Below are 24301 nucleotides of genomic sequence, written 5' to 3'. Positions count from 1 at the left end.
TTACAAGGTCATGAACACAGAATTCTCTGGGGAGTAACTCACCTACTAACTCTCCAAATTCTACCTGCTGGAAAGCATAATTAGGAAGAGAGATGGAATAGGGCCCAGTTGACTGTCTCAGTGGAGCCCAGCTCTGAGGAAATTCAGGAAGCTAAGAAAAGTGCCTCCATGTTTCACACTAAATCCACCAGGTACACACTTCCTGCCTCCACCTGCAAAACATGGTCTCAGCGATCTGTACCATTTACAAGATGGACTGCAATTCCTCACCATGTCTCCGTTGAAGGCAGGTTCCAAACCCACAATCTCTCCCAACCAGAAGGACAAGGGCAGTAGATGGCTGGGAGAATTGCTGCCTGAAAATTCCCCTTCGAGACAAACACTGCTCTGATCACAGGCTGAAACACTGTTCTTTCTCTGTTACTGGTTCAAAATTCTGAAGCTCACATTCTTACAGAGTTGGTGATTGTGAAAGTACATTAAAGGAGACATTGTTCTTGACCACCTCTACCTGTGTCAGCATGGCATACAAAGGATGTCTGGGAAATCTTCCCCAACATTATCCTGTAAATTCTAAAATGCGTTTCTTTCTGAAATATGTTCCATGTTAACATTCAAAGAATGTGAAGTGAAGGTGTCTGCAAATCCAATAAATGATCATGATATAAAAAATAGATTAAGATGAGCAATTCAATTGTTATCAGAGGGGGCAGAATAAAATCAAACTTCAGTGACTGATCTTCTCTGCAAGGGAAGGCAAGTCCCTGACTGGGGTAAGGAATCACGAGCTCTCAATGTTGCAGTGGTGCAGTGAGTTTGCACACTGGGTGTACCTGACCCCCATGGACTGCAGCAATTCAAGACTGATTTCTGCACCAATCTCTAAACAGCAATGGAAGTAGCCAGTGACAGTGAGTTCCTTGGGATGAATAAGGACACCTCTGCAATAACAAATAAACAGAAAGAAATAATGCCCAGATTGCTTGTAAATGATTGAGAAGGGTTGTCCGGTAACTTGGAATTTACAGAAGATCAGCACTGCAGACAACAGCCAGAGCATTCTCTTGTTTTTTTGAAAGCACTTCCTCTCTGATCGACTCAAACATATTTTTGAGTCAGCATTGTGCTCGGAACACATATAGCCATGAATTTTTAATGTATATGTTGCGCCATCCAATATCATACCTTCTTTCAATTTAAACTACAGACCTATTTAAGTAACAGATGGAAACAACGTTAAGTTAGAATTGTTTTCCAGGTTTCCCGAGTGTAGGAGAAATGGTGAAGCGTGACTCTCAGTCTCAGGGCAGTGGATGAAGGGAAAGAGAGAGGGAACATCACAAGACACAAAGCATTCATCACAAACTGTATTGAGGAGCGGGAAGGGGGAGAGGAAAAACTGCACTGCCGAGAGTGTGCAACAGGAGGGGAATCAGACAAGGAGCCAGACAGCAAGAGCCCTATTGACCATGGACAGTGGGAAATAGTGCAGGAGCCTTATTGGTCATGGACAGTGGGAAATAGGGCAGGAGTCTAATTGATCATGGACGGTAGGAAATAGGGCAGGAGCCTTATTGATCATGGACAGTGGGAATAGGGCAGGAGTCTAATTGATCATGGACAGTAGGAAATATGGCAGGAGTCTTATTGGACATGGATGGTAGGAAATAGGGCAGGAGCCTTATTGATCATGAACGGTAGGAAATAGGGCAGGAGCCTTATTGGTCATGGACAGTTGGCAAAGTAGTATGAGCCCAAGTGATCAAGGACAGGAGGTAAGAGAACAGGAGTTTGATTGATCTTGGATAGTTTTCAGGGCAGAAGGATGCCTATTGATCCAAGATGGGGGGCAGGGGGTTGGGGGTGGCGGGGGTTGGGGTGGGGGGAGGGTGGGGTTGGGACAAGGCAGCAGGAGACCATTGATCAAAGAGTTGTGGAAAGACAACATGAGGCTTTATTGAACATATAGAGGAGGCAGTACAGCAGGGACAATATTGATCAAGACATCAGGAATTTTATTGATCAAGATATCTGGAATTTTATGAATCATCACCTTGAAGCCATGAATGTAACAGGGTGGAGTGATCATTCATTCTGCAAAAACTTGTTACTTACTGGATTCCAAATACATGGCAGAAAGACCAAGACTTTTAAAAAGGTACTGGAAATATGCAGCAGGTCAGGCAGTGCAGAAAGAGATTAAACATTGCCTTTTCAGATTTGTGAGCTTTCTTCAGCATTCTGATTTCTATTTGTTATGGACCAGGCCAGACCCCCTCAAATTATTTTGAGCCTAGACTAAAACATTTTCTTATTTTAAGGTGGGATGTGAAGTGGATATTGCTGGTGTAACACAACTGGTCAAACCACTCGGCATTAAGCAAAACAAAACTTAATTAAACATGACAGTTGAAAAACTCCAAAAGAGGGCAGGATTTAGAATTTGCTAATTATTGGAAAATGTAACTGACCCGATACAGTAACTGTTATTAATGAACAGTCCCAAGGCAACAACACCCGATAACACACAGCTTGGCAAAAAGGAAAGTCCAAACATAGGTTCATACAGGCAAGAGGGAGCAATATCCAAAGGGATCGCTCAGAGGAAAATCAGAAGAGTTCTTTATTGAAGCTTGCAACTCCTCTGGATTCTCACAGCTTGTGATTGCTACAGCAAAATCAAACTGGAAATAAAGTGAACTGGGAGAACTGGCCATTCCCCTACCATTGTTGAATGAGATCCTTAGGCATCTCTGCCTTTACAACCCTTCTTCAAAAAACCTCAGACAAAATAACCTTTTCAAAGTGACAGCATCATTGCGTAATTTCCTCGTCTTTTTGACTGTCTGACATTAAAGTGGTTACATCATTTGCCTGTCTCTCTTTGATGATACAAGCACATTCCTGATATCACTCAAACTGATCACTTTTCTCTGGGTAAAATGGGACAGAGGGCGAAAGTTTAAACAAGATTTGATAGGCTGAAATCTTTGCCATGAATGTCATTCACACTTTTTCAATATTGTGCACTCTGGTATTCCCAGAATATTTGTCATCATGTGTTTTAGGGCTGAATTCTGGCATCAAGAGGTATTCATGATGTCTCCACAACAAGAGTTGGTTCCCAGAGATGCTTCACTGTTTCTTCCAACAAACATTTCATAAACTGTGGAGTTGCCTCAGACTTCATTGTCCACATTAAACAGCGTGCAGGATGTCAGTGTGTGACTCAAGCACAGACACTGCAGCTGTACAAGGGGTTGGAGGTGGAGGGAGAGAGACAGAGAGAGAAACTCTGTGCTTCATAAAGGAATTACAAGCTCCTATTTTGCATCACTGGGACAAACACCTCCCTTGCCACAAGCACATTTGAAACGCTGTACTTCAGCTGCTCTGCGATTGTGTAGCTCTGATGTGAAAGGGGCAAAGTTAAAGTATCTATCAGGCATCAAACCTTTAGCTCTAATGACAACGATTGATCTACAAGGGTTCACTGACTTACCAGGTACACCAAAGGCTGCCAGAATGGGATAGTAAATATCCTTTATCAGGAGGATTGCCGGCCGTCCCATTCTATTTTCAAGGGAATGGGAATTCACTTTGCCCTGATATGTTCCAGAGAAACTGTAGATCCTACCCAAAAGTGAGTCCCATTTATGGCTTTCTCTGTGCCCAGGTGAGACCAGTCAGTGACATCATTCGGAACTTTACTTACACCCATTAAACAAATAACATTATATTCTCTGCTTCCCCATTGTCTCCTGGGATCAGCATCACACAATAATGACAGTGTAGGAGGAAGGCATTTTAGCAAATACTAGAGATTACAGCAACTCATAATTCATATTTTAATGGGTTGGATTTATTCTGTGGAATTAAAGTTGCTGCACGAATACATTTATTTATGTAGCTACTCTGTTGAAATTTTGAGAGCAATTTAAGACCCTGGTGAAATACCCGATTGTATTAATGATTCAAGTCATTCATGAGCAAACCAACCAGCAGCAGCCTAGAGGCAGGTTCCAGTGATTTGAATTCACTGGCGGAGTACTTGTCTAAAGACTCTAAATAGACCCAAAAGCAGGAGTGATGCAATCTGGCAACATGTGAATAACTGGAGTAGCAGTTGTGATCCAGGCTGGAGCAGGTACAGTGCTGGCTGTATAAGGGGAAAGGAAAAGTCTACCACGATATCTCAACCACCTCAATCAATTTGAATCTCACTTTACATTTAATCGAGAAATAAAAATAGAATAGACATCTCCTTACAGAACTCAAAGTACTGCAGACGCTGGAAATGGATATGTGTATCCATTTATTCCTCCCTTTTCTTTCAGAAACATTCTACTGAGTTTATCTTCCTTCCATTATCGCCAGATTGTCACAACCAATTTCTTTTTTCCAACACTTTATTCCACTCCCACCGCTGTAATTCACTCTCTTTTTTATTCCACTCTAACTATCTTCTCTTTTTCTCTTACTTATGATTATGACTAATTGAACTCACTCCCGCTTTTTCTGATGACTGATGTACCTTCCAAATTTCTCCTCCTCATAGTCTCTGTCTTTGTGTGTGAGTCTCCATAAAAGCATATGGATGGTGGTGGTGTCCTATATCAGCGTGGATACACGGTTTGTGGTCTAAAATGAAACTGAGAGTGGGCATTCCTGGGTGTTCTTTGGGTTAGCAAGCCTACAGGGAGAATATTTGAGACCTCAACCTTTTCCAAGTTATTTGATTGGCATGGATGATCAGGCAGATGCTGCCAGAATTGCTCATGAATCAAATGTGTGTTGAAAAATAAATTATGAAGTGGATGTAAAGTCACCTTAAAGCACTCTGAACAGTAGTCACGCAAGTGAGATAATGTCAGGTCAATGGACTTCAACTGGGGAGATGTGCAAGTGTCTGTTTTGGAAGGGAGAATGAAGAGAAGCAAATTATGAGCGATGAGTTGAAGGGTATGGAAAGTGGCAAAGAAAATGGAGTTGGAGCAGACACAAGATCAGCCATAAACAAATGAGTTGACAGATTAGGTCTTGAGGGGCTAAATTATCTATTTCTGCTCCAAGTTCTTATATTCTTATGTCTCATATATTCTTATATTTCCTTCCTACACAATGAGAGGGTGCAAGAGCTCTGGTCTACCCATAGATCTAGTTGTTGTAGAACATGAATTACAAAGACCTCATAATACCATAAGGTATAGAATGAACCACTCTACCAAGCTCATTGGTGTTGGCAACTCTAGAAGAACAAGGGCAACAGATACATGGGAACACCGCCACCTTCAAGTTGCTTTCCAAGTCACTCACCACCCTGACTTGGCAATAGTTTGTCCGTTCCTCACTGACTCTGGGTCAAAACCCCCACCCTAACCACATATTGGGTCAACGCACAGCAGGTGGACTTCAGGAAAGCATCTCACCACTATCATCCCAAGGGCAACTTCGGATGGGGAATAAATGCTGGCCAGCCAATTATACCCACATTCTAGAAATGTATTAAAAATTAAAAATACAGTAGTTTGTGCAGTTACACAAGAATTAGGAGAGTATCTCCACAGTGTGGAAACAGGCCATTCAGCCCAAGAAGTCCATTCTCAACATCCACGCCCCCCCATGCCCCCACCCTATCCCTGTAATTCCCACAGCTAATCCACCGAACTTAGACATGCCTGCGTGTTATGAAGTTGAAGGTGTGTACTGTACCTTTAAGAGCGAGTGAATGCTGTTCAGTACTGAGAGTTTCGGAGAATACTGAAGAGTTGAAAATATGTAATATTTGGCAGTGAAATAGATACCCGAGTTGGTTGCTGTTTTGACAACTATTCGACACTAAAACCCAATTGAGTTCGAATTTATTGTTTTGCCATCATTGAATGAATGAGACAATCCGATGTTAGGGATAGAAAAAAAAGACAAGCATTTTGAAAATCAGACAGAACAAATGCCATCGAGAGACACCCAAAAATTAGAAAAACCTCTATCGAACGTACCTTTTCATATAAAACATATTCATAGTAAAAAGGAAGAAATGACCCAGGGAGATCCTCCAGCTGGAAGAAGGCAGACACTGAAGATGACAGTGGCGGTGTGGTTTTGAAATTAAGTTGATGTAATTTTAATAAGTGTTTTATTGGAACAGTATATTGTTATTGAATTGGAGGCTGGTAATAAGCAGTTAAGAAAAAGGAGGCCTAGAGCTGTGAAAAGTTGTCATTTAATGTTCAATTTTAGAATTAATTTCCTTTAAACAGTGGAATTGGGAGTTTATTGTCAGTCATATTTGAACAGATTATGAGTCGAGGTGAGCTTTCCTGGGTATTTGGTTTAGTTAACAGAAGAGTTCACCACCATGTTGTAACACTGGAACTGTTGGCAATTAGTCAAACTACCTAACGTGCACATGTCTGCAACTATGGGAGAAAAGCAGAGCACCCAAAGGAAAGCCACACTGACATGGGGAGAAGGTGTAAACTCCTACACAGTCGTGTGAGGCTCGAATCGAACCTGTGTCCTTGGTACCATGAGATTGCGATCCTAACCACTAAGCCACCATGCCATCCAGTGTTTTGTGCTCACCGTTCTATTCACAAGCTCTTCCCTCACCTCTCCCTGTAACTGCTTGATTGTGGAGACCAATCCAGGGAAACACAAGTCCAGGAATCCAAAGAGTGGATCTTATTGAGCCGAGGATTTCATCTCAGCTGAGGCACCCAGCCCCCTTTGCACTCATAAAGTCATAGAGGTGCACAGCAGCTTCACAAATTCACCTCGAATTGGACCAACAAGGGGCACTGGCAATGAACAGGAACAAAGGATAATTTATTGACAGACCCAATGCAATTGTGAGTGTCCCACTGCAGCCCAGACTGAGCCTCGGCTGCTTCCTGTCTGGATGAATCCGCTTTGGGGAACAACGAGGCCTGGGTATCCTGTAGAAACCGTGCTGTGGGAGTAGGTGGGTGTAACCAAATACCCTTTGGTTGACCTCTGACTTGACAATGGGTGATGATCCTTCCTCAGCACAAGCTGGGGAAGGAGGGCAGGGGACAGGGAATCAGCTGAAAATGTTCATATGATGACAGCAGTGATGTTTATAACTTCCATTGATGTGATGTTCACACTGTCACTCTCGGTGTGGATTGGAGCTCCTGCAGAGGCTCCATGGGCCTTTTTCCATTTGGAGTGAACGTATTTTTCTCACAATCTGAAACAGATGGAAAACTAAACAAGAAGTAAAGAGATGGAAACCGAATGTAAATGATAGGGAGCCTGGGGTTAACATTCAGTAATGAGTACCGAAACGTATTGTATACAACCTATATTTGATTTCTAATAGTAAAGAAGCTTGTGAATACTCACTCAAACCACTGCAGACTCCTGCAGTTCTGTATTAGTTGGAGCAATGAGGGGTTAGGATGTTGAACGGGAGACGAGGGTGTGGTGATGGAAAAGCACAGCAGGTCAGACAGCATTCGAGGAGCAGGAGAATTGACATTTCGGGCAAAGGCCCATCATCATTAATGGGAGGGGCAACTCCTTCAGTGTCTGGCTTGTACTGAATCCAAGGGCAGGTTCCTCAGCACAAAGGTTGGAGATGACTGCAGTATGTATCCTGGGGGAGATGGAAAGAAAGATAAAGAACCATAATGGGAGGGAAAACCAAAAAATGTTGGAGATCACAGCATATCAGGTAACATCCATAGACAGAGAGAGAGAGCGAGAGAGAGAGAGAGAGAGAGAAAGCTCATGTTTCGAGTCCAGCTGACAGCATTACTGACTCTTATACAAATGTGTAATGTGGGATATTCTGTGACAGTGAACTGACAATAACATTGGGCAGAATGTTTCCACGCTCTGAACAAATTGGACAACAGTGTGAAATCCAGGGAAATCCAAAGAACTCCAACAGTATTTTCCCTCACATCAAGAGCGTCAAGCTGAGCTTTTGTCTGTGTTTATTCATGGGAGGTGAGTGCATTTACTGCCTGTCCCTACTGGGCCTTGAGAAGGTGGAGATAAGCTGCCATCTTGATCTGCTGTAACCCACATGCTGTACATTGGCTCACAATGCTGTTCGGCAGGGAATGTCAGGATTAGGCCGAGTGAGGGTGGAGGAAAGGTGATTTTTATCCAAGTCATGGTTGTGAGTGACGTGGAGGAGTTCTCAGAGATTGTGATGATCCCATGTACCTTGTGTATGTCCTATATCCCTTGTCCTTCTTAATGGAAGTGGTCATCACTATGAATCTGAGGATGCTTGGGTGAATTTGGACACTCTACACCTGGGCTGGACTGTAACCAATGTCCTTGGGAGCGCTTTTGCTAATGCTGTTGGGGAGGGTTTAAACTAATGTGGCAGGGGGATAGGAACCAAATGAGGAGGTTAGTGGACAGTAAGGAAGTAGAAACTAAAGCCTGTAAGGAACTAGGTAATGAAGTCAGTGTGACAAATGGGAAGAGGAGGCAGGGAGCAGATGATGAAGACAAAGGGATAGATGGTCTGAGGTGCATTTGTTTTAATGTAAGAAGTGTAGTAGGTAAGGCAGATGAACTTAGGGCTTGGATTACTACCTGGGAGTGTGATGTTATTGCTATTATTGAGACTTGGTTGAAGGAAGGTCATGATGTGGCTACTAAATATCCCAGGATATAGATGCTTCAGGTGCTATAGAGAGGGAGATAAAATGGATGGAGGAGGTGCATTACTGGTCAGGGAGTATATCAGAGCTGTGTTGAAGGAGGGAGCTATGGAAGATCTGAGCAGTGAGGCAAGAGGAAGAAGGTGGCTTATGTTAGGATGAAACGTGAAGGCTCAATTAGGGCACTTGAGAGTTACAAGTTAGCCAGGAAAGACTGAAAGATAGGGATAATTCCACCCAGAGTGTGGTTTACTTATTCCTATGCCTCACCAACCAAGGGTTTGTCACTGCTTACATACAATTCCTGAACCTGGGAATACCTGTAAGTGCCACAATGATGCACACAGTAAGAAAGACAGATTTGAGATATTTCTCTGTTTTGTTGCTGGTTTGTCCTGCCCACAGGCAGATGGTGCTCTGGAGGAGTTCCTGGATGCATCTCATCAACAAACAACCCTCCAAATGATCAACTGTGTGAAGGAGATGATTGAAGAATAAACCCGATATTACTATGAAACAGCAGTGAACCCTTCTGTTAATTCAACCAAATACCCAGAAAAACTCACCTGGCCTCATAATCTGTTAAAATATGAATTTGAGAACTCTAAGTTTCTACTATTTAGAGAAAATAATAGTAATTTATTGTTTAACTTTGAAAGTGAGCATTAAACAACAAATATTGACAACTCTAAGACCACTTTTGCTTAACTGCTTATCACCTGTCTCCAACTCTATAATAACATTCTGTTCCAATGTGACACTTATTAAAATTACATCAACTTAATTTCAAAACCACACAGTGACTGTCATCTTCGCTGTCTGTCTTCTTTCGGCTGAAGATCTCTCTGGGTCATCTCCTTTCTTCTTACAGTGAACATGTGCCATATGAAAAGGTACCTTTGATAGAAGTGCTTCCTAATTTCTTGGGTCTCTCTCAAAGGTGGTTGCTCTCTCACCAATTTCCAAAATATCCACATTTTTTTATCCAACCCTGAACATCTCCTTGGATTGATGTTGGCAAAACAATAACTTCAAGCTTGATTGTGTTTTAGTATCCTGAGGCATAATCTAAACTGATTGGTTAAATTCGAATTGTTGTCAAAACCGCAACCAAAACTCAGGTATCTATTTCACAGCCGAATGTTACATATTTTCAATTTTTCAGTACACCTAGGGCTGCCATCTAGTCATATAAGACAGGTGCTTGTAAACTCTCAGCACAGAACAGCATTCACTATCTCTTAAAGGTATAGTACACACCTTCAACTTCATTTCACAATTAAAATGCACAAAAGACATCTGGATGGGTTTATAAATAGGATGGGTTTGGAGGGATATGGACCAAATGCTGGTAAATGGCACAAGTCTAATTTAGCATATCCAGTTGGCATGGACAAGTTGGACTCTACTGGGTTTTGGCTGTTTGTGATATACATAAATGACTTGGATGAAAACATTGATGGTCCATCTCTGACTCTGCCCTTTCCTCCTTTAATGTCTCTGTTTCCATTTCAAGGGATAGGCCGGCCACCAGTCGAAACACCACAATCATCTTAACTGTATCTCCTCTCTCCGCGTGGGGACTCCGCAGCCTTATGGAGTCAATACCAAGTTCAACAATATCAGGGCTTGAGATGCCTTCGACCACGTCCTACCTCCAATTCCCAAATAGCAGGCCTTATTATCAAATGCTCTGCTATTACATGCAACCCATCATTAGGGAAGGATGGGAGAAATGATGAAAGGAAAGAATGAAGGGATGAGGAAAGAGAAGTATGAACGAAAGGAATGACAGAATGTAGGAATGAATGATGGAAGGAATCACTGAAGTAATGTAGGAAAGAAGGAAGGAAAGAAGGAAGAGCAGAAGGAATGATAGCTTGAAGGAAGAAAGAAAGAAAGTAACAAAGGAAGGAATGAGGAGGGAATGAGTGAATGAAATGAGGAGTGAAGAATGGAAGAAAAGAAGAAAGGAAAGAATGAAGGAATGAATGAAGGAAGTAATGAAGTAGTGAAGGAAGGAAAGAACGATATAAGGAATGAAAGAAGGAAGGAAGGAAAGAACGAAGGAAGGATTATTGACATATTCAAGGAAGGAATGGAGGAAGAATGGAATGGAGGTCGGAAGGAAGGTAGGAAGGAAGGAGCAAAGGAAGGAAGGAATGAAGAAATGAAGGAAGGACAGAAGGAGGAAAGGTGGGATGGAAGGAATGACGGAATGTAGGAATGAATGATGGAAGGAATCACTAAAGTAATATTGGAGTAAGGGAAGGAAGGAAAGAAGGAAGGGCAGAAGGACTGATAGCTTGAAGGAAGGAAGGAGGTAACAAAGGAAGGAATGAGGAAGGAGTGAATGAATGAAGAAAGGAAGGAAGGTTGGAAGAAAAGAAAGGAAAGAACGAAGGAATGAAGAAATGAAGGAAGGAATAAAGTAGTGAAGGGAGGAAAGAATGATAGAAGGAATGAAAGAAGGAAGGAAGGAAGAATCAAAGGAAGGAATCAAGGAAGAAATGAAAGAAAGAAGGAGGAAAGGAAATGAAAGCATGAGGGAATGAATGAAGGAAGGAATGAAGGAAGGAAGGAACGAAAGAAGGATTATTGACATAATCAAGGAAGAAATGGAGGAAGAATGGAATGGAGGTTGGAAAGAAGGTAGGAAGGAAGGAGCAAAGGAAGGAATGAAGAAATGAAGGAAGGACAGAAGGATGAAAGGTGGGATGGAAGGAATGACAGAATGAAGGAATAAAGGAAGCAAGGAAGAAATGAAGGAAGGAAAATCGGATGGAATGTTGAGAGGATTGATGGAAGGAAAGTAGGGTGGAATGCAGGAAGGAAGGAAAGTAGGAACAAATGAAGGAAAGAAGTAAAGAAATAATGAAGAAGTGAAGGATGGAAAAAAAATGAAACAAGCAAGGAAAGGAGAAGGAAGGAAGGAATGAAGGATAGAACTAATGAAGGAAAGAAGAAAGGATGAAACAAATGAAGGAAGCAATGTCTGGATGAAGGAGGAAGGAATGAAGGAAAGAAGGAAGGAGTAAAGGAAGAAAGGTAGAAAGGACGGAAGGAAGAAAGGACAAAAGATAGGAAGGAAGGAACAAAGGAATGAAGGTATGAATGAAGGAAGGAAGGAATCAACAAAGGAAGGAAGGAAGATCGGAGAGAATGAAAGAATTAAGAAAGGACAGAATGAAGGAGGCAATGAAGGAAGAAACGAAGGAAATAATTAAGGGAAGGAAGGAAGGAATTAGGTATGAAGGCAAGAAGGAATGAAGAAACGAAGGAAATAATAAAGGGAATGAAGGACGGAAGGAAGAAATGAAGGAAGTAAAAAATGAAGGACAGAAGGAAGGATTGAAGAAAAGAAGGAAAGAAGGATGGAAGGGATGAAAGAACGAGGGAAGGAATGAATGAAGAAAGGGAGGAAGGCATTAAGGAGTGAAGTAAGGAAGGAATGATGGAAGGAATGATGGAAGGGAGAAAGAACAGAATGAAGGATGGAATGATGGAAGGAAGGAATGAAGCATTGAAGGAAGGAAGAAATGAAGAAATCAAGGAGAGAAGGAAGGAAAGGAGCAAGGAATGCACCAAGGAAGAAAGGAATAAAGGAATGAAGAAATGAAGGAAGGAAAGAACAAAAAAAGAATTAACATAATCAAGGAAGGAATGAAGAAAGAATGGAATGGAGATTGGAAGGAAGGAAGGAAGGAAGAAAAAAAGAAGTAAGCAAAGAATGTAGAAATGGATGGAAAGAAGGAAGCAAATGAGAAAGAAAGAAGGAAAAAATAAAGGGTGGATGGAAGGAATGAAGGAATAAAGGGAGCAAGGAGGGAATATAGGATGGAATGATGGAAGGATTGAAGGAATGAAGGATGGAAACATGGGAGGATTGAAGGAAGGAGGGAAGGAAGGATGGAAGAAAGGAAGGTAGAAATGAATGAAGGAAGGATAGAAGGAAGGTCAGAAGGAAGGAAGGAAATAAGTGAGGAAAGAATGAAGAAATGAAGATTGGAAAGAAGGAAGCAAGCATGTAAGAAAGGAAGGTAGGAAGGAGTCAATGAAGGAATGAAGTTGATGTGACCACAATTAGTATATTGCGTGCAATTCTGGTCTCCTTCCTATCAGAAAGATGTTGTGAAACTTGAAAGAGTTCAGAAAAAATCACAAGGTTGTTGCCAGGGTTGGAGGGTTTGAGCTATAGGGAGAGGCTGAACAGCCTGGGCTGTTTTCCCTGGAGCGTCAGAGGCTGAGGTGTGACATAATAGAGGTTAACAAAATTATGAGGGGCATAGATTGGGTAAATAGACAGTCTTTTCCTTGGGGTGGGGGAGTTTGAAACTAGTGAGCATAGATTTAATGTGAGAGGGGAAAGATATAAAAGAGACCTAAGGGGCAACTTTTTCACACAGAGGGTGGTACTTGGATGGAATGAGCTGCCAGAGGATGTGGTGGAAGCTGGCAAATTTGCAACATTTAAGAGGCATTTGGATGGGTATATGAATAGGAAGGGTTTGGAGGGATGTGGGCCGGGTGCTGGCAGGTGTGACTAGATTGGGTTGGGATATCTGGTCGGCATGGACGGGTTGGACTGAAGGGTCTGTTTCCATACTGTACATCTCTATGACTCTATGACTCTATGACTCTATTAATCAATAGTAGTCCCTATTAATAGCCATTGACTTCCCCAGGTTGATCATTATCCACTCCTTTGTCTGTCCAACTGTTGTTCTCTCTCTTTGGACTCTCTCTCCACCTGTCATTTACTCCTTTCCACACCCCCCCCCCACCCCCCAAACCTATGTTCTGCACAAAAAACATTTTATCCTAGCTACCATCAGTTCTGAGGAAGGGTCACTGGACCTGAAACATTAACTCTGATTTCTCTCCATGGATGCGGATGGACCTACTGAGCTTTTCCAGCAATTTCTTCTTTTGTCCCTATGTCATGCTTCCAAATTCCCTATCTATTGCTCCACAGTCCTGACCTCTTCCCCTGTCATGGTTTCTTCCTTCCCACTCAGGATCACTCCACTGACCTCTTCTCCCACCTCTCCCCCGTCCAAATCTCTTTGCCCTTGTCCTGATTTCTCTCACTTCTCCCTGCCTTCTCTCAGTCTCTCTGCAGGAACAACACTGTTGTCATAGAGGAGGATTTTAATTTTCCTAACATGGATTGGGACTGCCTGAGTGTTAAGAGCTTAGATGGGGTGGAATTTGTTAAGTGCTTTTAGGAAAGTTTCCTCAAGCAGTGTATAGAGGGACCTACTTGGGAAGGGGCAAAGCGCGACCTACTCTTGGGAATTAGGGCAGGACAGGGGACGGAGGTGACAGTGGGGGAGCACCAGTGACCATAGTTCTATTAACTTTAAAATACTTATGGAGAGGGATAAAACTGTCCACAGGTTCACATTCTGAACTGGGCAAGGCGAAGTTTGGTGGAATTAGACAGCAGCTTTCAGGGGTTGGTTGGATTAGTTGGTTTGCAGCCAAAGGGACCTCCGGCCAGTGGGAGGCCATTAAAAGTGAGATAGCTAGAGTTCAATGCCGATATGTTCCTGTGAGGGTGAAGGTCAAGGTTGGCAGGAATAGGGAATGCTGGATGGCAAGAGATACTGAGGCTTTGACCAGAATAATGAAAGGAACAAAGCTTAGGTACAGACAGCTGGGATCAAGGGAATTCCTGGAGGTATACAGGGAACACAGGAGTTTACTGAAGAAGAAAATCAGTAGGGCTATGGTTTCCTTTGTTGAGAAGATTAGGTTGAATCCAAAGAGGTACTTTAGGTATATTAAAGGAAAAAGAATATCTAGACAGAGAATGGGGCCCCCTCAAAGCCCAAAGTGGACATGTATATGTAGAACTGCAGGGGTTAGGCGAGGGTCTCAATGAACATTTCTCTCGTATGTTTACCATGGAGAAAGATATGAAGACCTGGGAGCTTGGGGCCGTTAGTGGTCATATCTTGGGGACACTCCATTTCACAGTAGAGGAGGTATTGGATTTATTAGAATGTATGTAGATGAATAAATCTCCTGTCCTAACCAGACATATCCAAGACCATTGCAAGAGACTAGAGAAGAAATCACAAGGTCTCTGGCTGATATTCTTGCATCATCATTAGCCATGGGTGAGGTCCCAGAAGATTAGAGGGTAGAGAATGTTGTACTATTATTCAAGAAGGGCTGCTAAGAAAACCCTGGAAATTATAGACCAGTAAGCCTAACATCTGTAGTGGGTAAGTTGCTTGAGAAGATTCTGAGGCATAAGATATATGTGCATTAAAAAGTCAGGGTTTTATTCAGAGTAGTCAGCGTGGCTTTGTACATGGGAGATCCTGCCTCACAAATTTGTTACAGTTTTTTGATGAAGTGAGCAGGAAGGTTAACGAGGGCAGGGTGGTGGGTGTAGTCTGTATGGATTTCAGTAAGGACTTTGATAAGCTTCTAGATAGTAAGCTTCTCTGGAAGGTGAAATCTCATGGAATCCAGGGGGAGCTGGCAAAATGGATACACAATTGGCTTGATGTTATGATGCAGAGGGTAATAGTGGAAGGATGCTTGTCGGACTGGAGGCCTGTGACAAGTGGAGTGCCTCAGGGATCGGTGCTGAGCCCATTACTGTTTGTTATCTGTACCAATGAATGGGGTAAGAATATAAAAGGCATGATTAGTAAGTTTGCAGATGAAACTAAAATATGCGATATTGTGGACAGAGAGAAATGTTATCAGAAATTACAACAGGACATTGATCAGCTGGGAAAGTGGGCTGAGAAATTATAAAAGGGGTTTAATATAGATCAGTGTGAGGTCTTGCATTTTGGAAGGTAGAAGTTTCATGATGAATGATTGGACCTTAAGGAGCATAGTGGAAAAGAGGGATCTTGGAGTTCAGGTTCATGGCTCTCTGAAAGTGGAGGCACAGATAGACAGGGCAGGGAAGGGTTTTGGCACACTGGCCTTCATCAGTCAGGGCATTGAGTCGAGGAGTTGGGAAGTTAAGTTGCAGTTAGACAGGACGTTGGTGAGGCTGGACTTACGTTACTGTGTTCAGTTTTGATCACCTTGCTATAGGAAAGATGTTATTAATCTGGAAAGAGTGCTGAAGAAACTTAGAAGGATGTTGCCTGGACTCAATGGTCTGAGTTATAGGGAGAGGTTGGACAAACTAGGACTTTTTTCTTCAGAGCGTAGGAGACTGAGGGAGGACCTTATAGAGGTTTATAAGATCATGAGAGGCATGGATATGGTGAATGCACTCAGTCATTTTCCCAGGGTTGGGGAACCGAGGACTAGAGGGCATTAGGTTAAGGTTTGAGGGGAAAGAATAAAATGAAACCTGAGGGGCAACATTGTTTGCACAGAGGGTGGTACGCATATAGAAGGAGCTGCCAGTGGAAGTGGTTGAGGTGGGCACATGAATAACATTTAAAAGGCATTTGAACAAATACCCGGATGGGAAAGGATGAGAAGGATATGGGCCAAGTGCAGGGCAATGTGTACAGATGTTTTGGTTGGCATTGACCAGTTTGTGCCAAAGGATCTGTCTCCATGTTGTCAGATTCTCTGACTCCACGACTCTGTCCCTTGACCTGATCTCTCTCCCTTCCCTCCCAGATGCAATCTCTTTGCTCTTCTCCAGGTCTCTTCCCTGCTCCCCCGCACACCACCCCCCCCACTTCCAGTCTTATTGCCCTTGTGCTGATTACTCACATTCCCCCCAATCTCAGTCACTTTACTCTCTATCCTGATCTCTCACCAACCAGGCACAATATCTTTCCCCTTTTCCTGATCTATCCTCCTTCCCAATCCAAGTCTCTTTGCCCCCTGTCTTTATCTCTCCATAAGATGGTAAAAGAAGTTGGGGGGGGGGTGGTATTGTTAATCAAGGACAGTATTACAACAGCTGAGAGAATGTTTGAGGATTCATCCACTGAGGTAGTTTGGGCTGAGGTTAGAAACAGGAAAGGAGAGGTCACTCTGTTGGGAGTTTTCTATAGACCTTTGAATAGTTCCAGAGATGTAGAGGAAAGGATAGCAAATATGATTCTCAATAGGAGTGAGAGTGACAGGATAGTTATTATGGGGGACTTTATGTTCCCAAATATTGTCTAGGAATACTATAGTACAAGTAGTTTTGATGGGTCAGTTTTTGCTCAATACGTGCAAAAGGGTTTCCGACACAGTATGTCGACAGGCCAACAAGGGGCGATGCCATATTGGATTTGGTACAGGGGAATGAACCCAGCCAGGTGTTAGACTTGAAGGTAGGTGAGCACTTTGACAATAGTGACCATAATTTGGTTATGTTTACAATAGCAATGGGCAGGGATAGATATATACCACATGGCAAGAGGTATAGCTGGGGGAAAGGCAAGTTTGATGCAATTAGGCAAGGTTTAGGATGCATAGGATGGGGAAGGAAATTGCAGGGATGGACACTCTTGAAATGTGGCTCTGATTCATGGAACAGCTTCTGCAGATCTTTAATACGTACATACCTATCAGGCAGGGAGGTAATTGCCGAGGGAGTCATGGTTTATGAAAAAGAGGGCTAAGAAGATCCAGGAGGGGTCATGAGAAGCTGTTGGCGGATAGGATCATGGAAAACCATAAGGGATTCTATAGGTATGTCAGGAATAAAAGAATGATGAGTGTAAGATTAGGGCCAATCAAAGATAGTAGTGGAAAGTTATGTTTGGAATCTGAGGACATAGGGGAAGTGCTAAATGAATACTTTTCGTCAGAATTAACAGTAGAAAAGGGCAATGTTAGTGAGAATATGGAGATAGCGGCTACTAGATTAGATGGGATTGAGGTTAACAAAGAGGAGATTTTAGCAATTTTGGAAAATTTGAAAATAGATAAGATCCCTGGGCCAGATTTGGATTTATCCTCAGATTCTCTGGGAAGCCAGGGAGGAGATTGCAGAGCCTTTGGCTTTGAACTTTATGTAATTATTGTTGACAGGAAGTAGTGCCAGAAAACTGGAGGATAGCAAATGTTGTTCCCTTGTTTTAGAAGGAGAGCTGGGACAACCCTGGAAATTATAGACCAGTGAGCCTTACTTCGGTTGTGGGTAAGGCGTTGGAAAAGATAGGAGTTATAATCATCTGGAAAGGAATAATTAGGAATAGTCAACATATTTTCGTGAAGGGTAGGCTATTGCACAAAATATGGAGTTTCAGGATTGAAAGTGATTTAGCGGTTTGGATGAGAGAGTGGCTAGCTGAAAGAAGACAGAGGGTGGTGGTTGATGGGAAATGGTCATCCTGGAGCTCAGTTACTAGGGTGTGCCAGAAGGGTCTGTTTTGGATCACTGCTGTTTGTCATTATAATAAATGATCTGGATGTGGGCTTAGAAGGATGGGTTAGTAAATTTACGCGAAGGTAGGCCGAGTTGTGGATAGTTCCGAATGTTGTTGTGGGTTACAGAGGGCATAGATAAGCTACAGAGCTGGCTTGAGAAGTGGCAAATGGAGTTTAATGCGGAAAAGTGTGAAGGAGTTCACTTTGGAAGAAGTAACAGGAATGCAGAGTACTGGATTAATGATAAAAGTTTTGGCAGTGTAGATGAATAGAGAGATCTCGGTGTCCTGATGCATAATTCCCTGGAAGTTTCCAACCAGGTTGATAGGGCTGTTAAGAAGACATATGGTGTCTTGGTATTTATTTGAAGAGAGATTGTGTTTTGGAGCCACAAGGTCACGCTTCAGCTGTACAAGACACTGGTAAGGCTGCACCTGGAGTATTGCATGCAGTTCTGGTCACTGCATTGTCAGAAGGATGTGGAAGCTTTGGAAAAGTTTCAGAGGAGATTTACTCGGATGTTACCAGGTATGGAGGGAAGGTCTTACGAAGAAAGGCTGAGGGAACTGAGGATGTTTTCATGAGAGAGAAGAAGGTTGAGAGGTGAATTAATCGAGACCTATAAGATAATCAGAGGCTTAGATAGGGCGGACAGTGAGAGCCTTTTTCCTTGAATGGTGAAGGCTGACACGAGGGAACATAGCTTTAAATTGAGGGGGTGATAGATTGAGGACAGATATTAAGCGTTATTTCTTCACTCAGAGAGTAGCAGGGGTATGGAATGGCCTGCCTGCTAATGGACTTGCTGACACTAAGGTCATTAAATGGGCATTGGACATATCTATGAATAACAATGGAATGGTGTAGGTTAGATGGGCATCAGATTATTTTCACAGGTCGGTGCAACATCGAGGGCCAAAGGGCCTGTACTGCGCTGTAACGTTTATGTTTGACTTTCTAAATGCTGCCAGACCTGCTGAAATTCTTCAGCATTCTCCTTATTTGTTATGGAAGAACATTGTCCTGCCTTCAAGTAGAAGAATCAAGGATTGTTTCTTTTATTAAACATCTGAAATGAAGCCTTAATGAATTCACAGAATCATAGAATTGCCACTTGTGTGGGGATGGCCATTTGGCATATTGTGTCCACACTGACCCTCAGAACAACGTCTCAGCCTGGATCTTATCCCTATAGGCCTGCATTTCCCATGGCTAATCCAGCTAGCCGGCACATCCCTGGACATTGTGGGCAATTCAGCATGGCCAATCCACCTAACCTGCAATTCTTTTGACTGTGGAAGGAAATTAGAGCACCCGGAGGAAAACCTATACAGATAGAGGGAGTATGTGCTAACTCCGCACAGACAGTGACCCAAGGGCAGACAGGAGTCCAGGTTCCTGTGAGGCAGCAGTGCTAACCATTGAGCTGTGTGCCATTGGTGAACATTCTCATTTCATATCACACACAACCTGATTCACTGTTGATGTTGGAGCTGGTTGACTCAAGAGAAAGGAGATTGCTCAGAATAGTTGAGAAGTTGATTCCCATATTGAAAGGGATTTTGTTTGAAACTTGCAGCGAGAAATTGTTTATTAGAATTCATAACACATTATTTGAAGCTGAAAAGTTTGGATTTCAAATTTGAGTGAATACTCAAGGAAGAGGCTACCAATCTCTCACGCCCAGAAATTGAAAACAACAGTTAAGTCAAATATGTATCTGTCACAGAGAACGCAATTCTCTGTTACGTGTAGGTTAGCCATTGGACAGATATAATGTTGCATGTTTACTGTGTCTATTGATATCTTTAAAAGTGTATTACTTGCATGTGGATTGATTTATTCGATTTTATCAACTTTTGCTTAACCTACTACTCTTGTATTGTTGAAACCAGACTTACAGCATTGGGTAGCAATGTTTCAATTAAAGACCAACTTGTCAAATGAAAAACAAATACCTATCGGGTGACATTTCACATTGAGATCAGCCTTGCCCAGTGAGAACATCAACATTCTTCATAATACAAGCAATTCAGAATCCATGGAACATTTTTCTCAGGTTTTTTTCATGAGGGAGACTCGAATGTTATAAGATGATGAAGTTCTATTTCTCAGGTCTCAGTGAGAACACACATACAGTGCTGTGAAACCTTGGCCTTTTCTCCCAAAGGAATGAAGTAATGGTATTCATGTCTTGGATCTGCTGTACTTGTCCTACGAAATGCCCTCCACATCATCTCTAAGTCCAGTCTAGCTGCAATGTCCTTTGACACTCAGCTACACCAGTCGGTATTGGTGCTATCAATACATTTAGGAAGTTGAGGGGTGACCTTATAGATATTTATAAAATCATGGAGTGCATGGATAGGATAAGTAGAGAAAGTCTTTTCCCTGGGGTGGAGGAGTCCAGAACTAGAGGGCATAGGTTTAGGGTGAGAGGGCAAGATATAAAGGAGACTTAAGGGGCAACGTTTTCACACAGAGTGTGGTACGTGTATGGAATGAGCTGCCAGAGGGAGTGGTGGAGGCTGGTACAATTGTAACATTTAAAAGGTATCTGGATGGGTATATGAATAGGAAAGTTTGGGAGGGATAGGGGCCAGGTGCTGATAGGTGGGATTAGATTGGGTTGGGATAGCTGGTCGGCATGAACAAGTTGGACCAAAGGGTCTGTTTCCATGCTGTACTTCTCTATGACTCTATAACATACAGAGCACCTGCACAGTCCTTGCCACCGTCAGGCCTTCCTCCACAGACTTTCCAACATGGAGGTGCACAGAGATATCAGCCACACATGGGAAGGACTAGATGGAATTTGGCAGCAAGTTATCTGTCCCATCTTTCAGAAGATACCATGAGATTTCATGATTATGAAATGATTGCTGAGCGATTGCAGGGCAACTCAGTTCTAATCGTGTTCATTGTACCTCCATTTCTGTCCTGATGGTTACTCAGAAAATGTCCAGCATTGTTGTTCAGATATCATTCCATCAGTCTGACTAAGTGAGGTTTTTGTTTGACACGTGGGAATGCCCTCCCAGTGTTGAGTGAAGCATCATGAGAAGTGTTTAAAATCGCTCTGCCCCATGTTTGGCTGGTTGTATGGCAAACAGCGTCCATGCCTGATCTGCCATGAGAAAGAACAGAAAAACAGAGAACCACTGAGTAGGTCAGCAATTATTTTGGCTTAGGATAATAAAAGCGTGGTGACTTTCCATTAACACTTGACCAACACAGAGCAGGGGGTTAAAATGCAATAGTTTTCCAAAAAGTGGAAACATGTAGGATGGAGAAAAAAGCGGTTCATCTGTTACTGGAGGAGTGAAAGAGATGAGGTGAAACAGAAGAATGTGAAAAGGAAGAGCTTTATCTAGAATAGTAACCATCTGAATGCCTCCATTTCTCCCTCCATTTTGCTAGATTCTTTTTAGCTATTTTGATTCTGCCTCTCTCTTTGCATTTTATTCGATGACCTTCAATTCAGTGAAATGTAGTGAAGGTGAAGCTTCTACCAGGTTGCTACAGTGTGACAGAGCAGACCGAGTTGTACATAAGCCGTCTCTTTCTTCTGTGTGTTTTGCGTTTCTTTGACCAGAATTTAATCCTGCACTTGCTGTGCAAATGAGATTTACTTTCCCATTCACCATGCTGGGATTTTAAGTAGAGTTTACCAAGTTTTATTTTTGTTATTAATACAGGGAGTTACAACTATTCATCCAGTGTCATTACCATTACGTCATCTTTCAATTCCAGGGAAAAGTCCCACTTTAGCTACTTATGTTCTTCCTTTAAGTGACACTCAGCATTTTGCACCAGATATAACCTCTACTTTCAGGAGTGTAAAAGCAAAGGTTTCTCTTTCTGCAAATAAACATTTCAAACCCATTTACATCATCCCAACAATTCTGCTTTATTTTTGGCCCAGCACACATTGTCACCAAGTTGGTAAGCTATTTCTAATGGGACTTCACAAATCTAAAAATCACACAACACCAGGTTATAGTCCAACAGGTTTAATTGGAAGCACACTAGCTTTCAGAGCGATGCTCCTTCATCAGGTGATAGGGGAGGGCTCAATCGTAACACAGAATTTATAGCAAAAATTTGCAGTGTGATGTAACTGAAATTATACATTGAAAAATTGATTGTCTGTTAAGCCTTTCATCTGTTAGAATACAGTGATAGTTTCACTTCTTTCATGTGTAAATCACAAAACCTTTTTTTCCCAGAGTTGCATTGTCAGGTTAGCTGTTAACAATGGTGATAGCTAGACAATGTGCTGAAGGTGTTAGCCTCCTGTATTCTCTGTCTATGCCCTGATGTTTAGATTGATTAAAGTGAGATAACAGAGTTTTACATAAATTCCTGCAGTTTTTGAGCTCAGAGTTCTACATGAATGTTTGCAGTTTATTGAGCAAAGTGCAATGTAACTCTGCAATACAAATTCACCCCACAAAATATATGTGTGCATGTGGGTCTTTGTGTGTCTGTGTGTGTGTGTGTGTGTGTGTCTGTGTGTGTGTGTGTGTGTGTAGTGAGTGCAGAGTGTCTTAAGTTTGTGAGGGGGTGCATGTGTGAGCGTGGGAGTGTGTGTGCGCGTCTGTGTGTACCTGTGTCCATGTGTATGTGAGAGTGTATGTGTGTAGGAATATCTGCGTGTGTGTGAAGTGCAATAGTGATCACCTGTAATGTGACATGAACCCAAGGTCCCGGTTGAGGCCCTCCCTATGGGTGCCGAACTTAGCTATCAGCCTCTGTTCAGCCACTATCCTCTGCTGCCTGTCCCGAAGTCCACCTTGGAGGATGGTCACCCGAAGGTCCGAGGCTGAATGTCCTGGATCACTGAAGTGTTCCCCAACTGCGAGGGAACCCTCCTGTCTTTAATTGTTGTGCGGTGCCCATTCATCCGTTGTCGTAGCCTTTGCTTGGTTTCCCCAATGTACCATGCCTCCATTCATGCACTTTGCTCAAAAACTGCATGCATTCATGTAGAACTCTGAGGTCAAAAACTGCAGGAATTTATGTAAATCTCACATTTTAGATTAGAATCAATCTAAACATCAGGTCATAAACAGAGAACACAGGGGCTAACACCTTCAACATATTGTCTAGCTATCACCATTGTTAACAGCTAACCTGAGAATGCAACTTTAAAAAAAAGGTTTTGTGATTTACACATGAAAGAAGTGAAACTATCACTGTATTCGAACAGATTACAGATTAGCAGACAATCAATTTTTCAATGTATAATTTCAGTTATATCACACTGCAAATTTTTGCTATAAATTCTGTTACGATCGAGCCCTCCACTATCACCTGATGAAGGAGCGTCACTCCGAAAGCTAGTGTGCTTCCAATTAAACCTGTTGGACTATAACCTGGTGTTGTGTGATTTTTAACTTTGTACACCCCAGTCCAACATCGGGCATCTCCAATTCACAAATCTAAACAGCTTTCCCTGATCATTAATAAATTCTGTTTGCTGTGCAACTCTCATATTGATTGCCATTTGAATCAAAAAAGCCCAGACCACTTTGTGTATGTTTTGACGTCTCATCTGCGAGGAGACTTTCTTAGACACAACGACAGTCATGATTCTTGACCCTGACATGCTTTCAAGTGGAAGCAATGTGATTACCTTGAGGGGCAAACAGGGCTATATTTTAACAACTACACGTTGTCAATTTCCACGAGCCTAATTTGATCCTATTAAACATCACAGAAAGTTCTGTCTTAATATGGTGAACATTTTTAACTGTTTTCCTTTCATCAGCTTTTATTGAACCTCATTCATGTCAATCCCGATGTTTCCCATTGCCAGATTATCAGGACAATTGTCATTGTTGTGAGGTAAACCAGAAGAAACCTTACTTTAGGCTTTTTGGGAGCTTTTGTGTTCTTCATCTTTAAAAAACAAAGGAGACATCAGAACATTTCTCAGCTCTTCTCTGAATTTCCTCTGGGTTGCTGCATAAATACACGTGTTTGTACAGGAACTCAAATACTCAAGTAGATATCCTGTTTCCGTGGCGATATATCCAGGATTTGAGTAATCACCTTGATAGTAGACATTGCTTGATAATCTGGTGGCTGCAAAACTTCCAACGGCTGTTAACCACAACAGAATAAAGCTGCCTGACACAGTGAAGAGTAATATGATGGATTTCCTCCGACCTCTCACCTCTGGATCACTCTGACTCTCGGTGCTTTTAGCTCGGAGTCCCTTGCGTGTTCTGTTTGCCAATAAAATACGTCTGACGGTCAAAGAATTAAACAAGGTCATGAGAGCAAAAGGAAGCAAAACGACTGACAATGACTGCATCCAACTATACACTGACCATGTAGGTATT

Source organism: Hemiscyllium ocellatum, chromosome 12 (assembly GCF_020745735.1).
Source record: "Hemiscyllium ocellatum isolate sHemOce1 chromosome 12, sHemOce1.pat.X.cur, whole genome shotgun sequence".
Lineage (NCBI taxonomy): Eukaryota > Metazoa > Chordata > Chondrichthyes > Orectolobiformes > Hemiscylliidae > Hemiscyllium > Hemiscyllium ocellatum.
The sequence above is the reverse complement of the archived record's forward strand: the minus strand, read 5'-3'. Positions refer to the sequence as shown.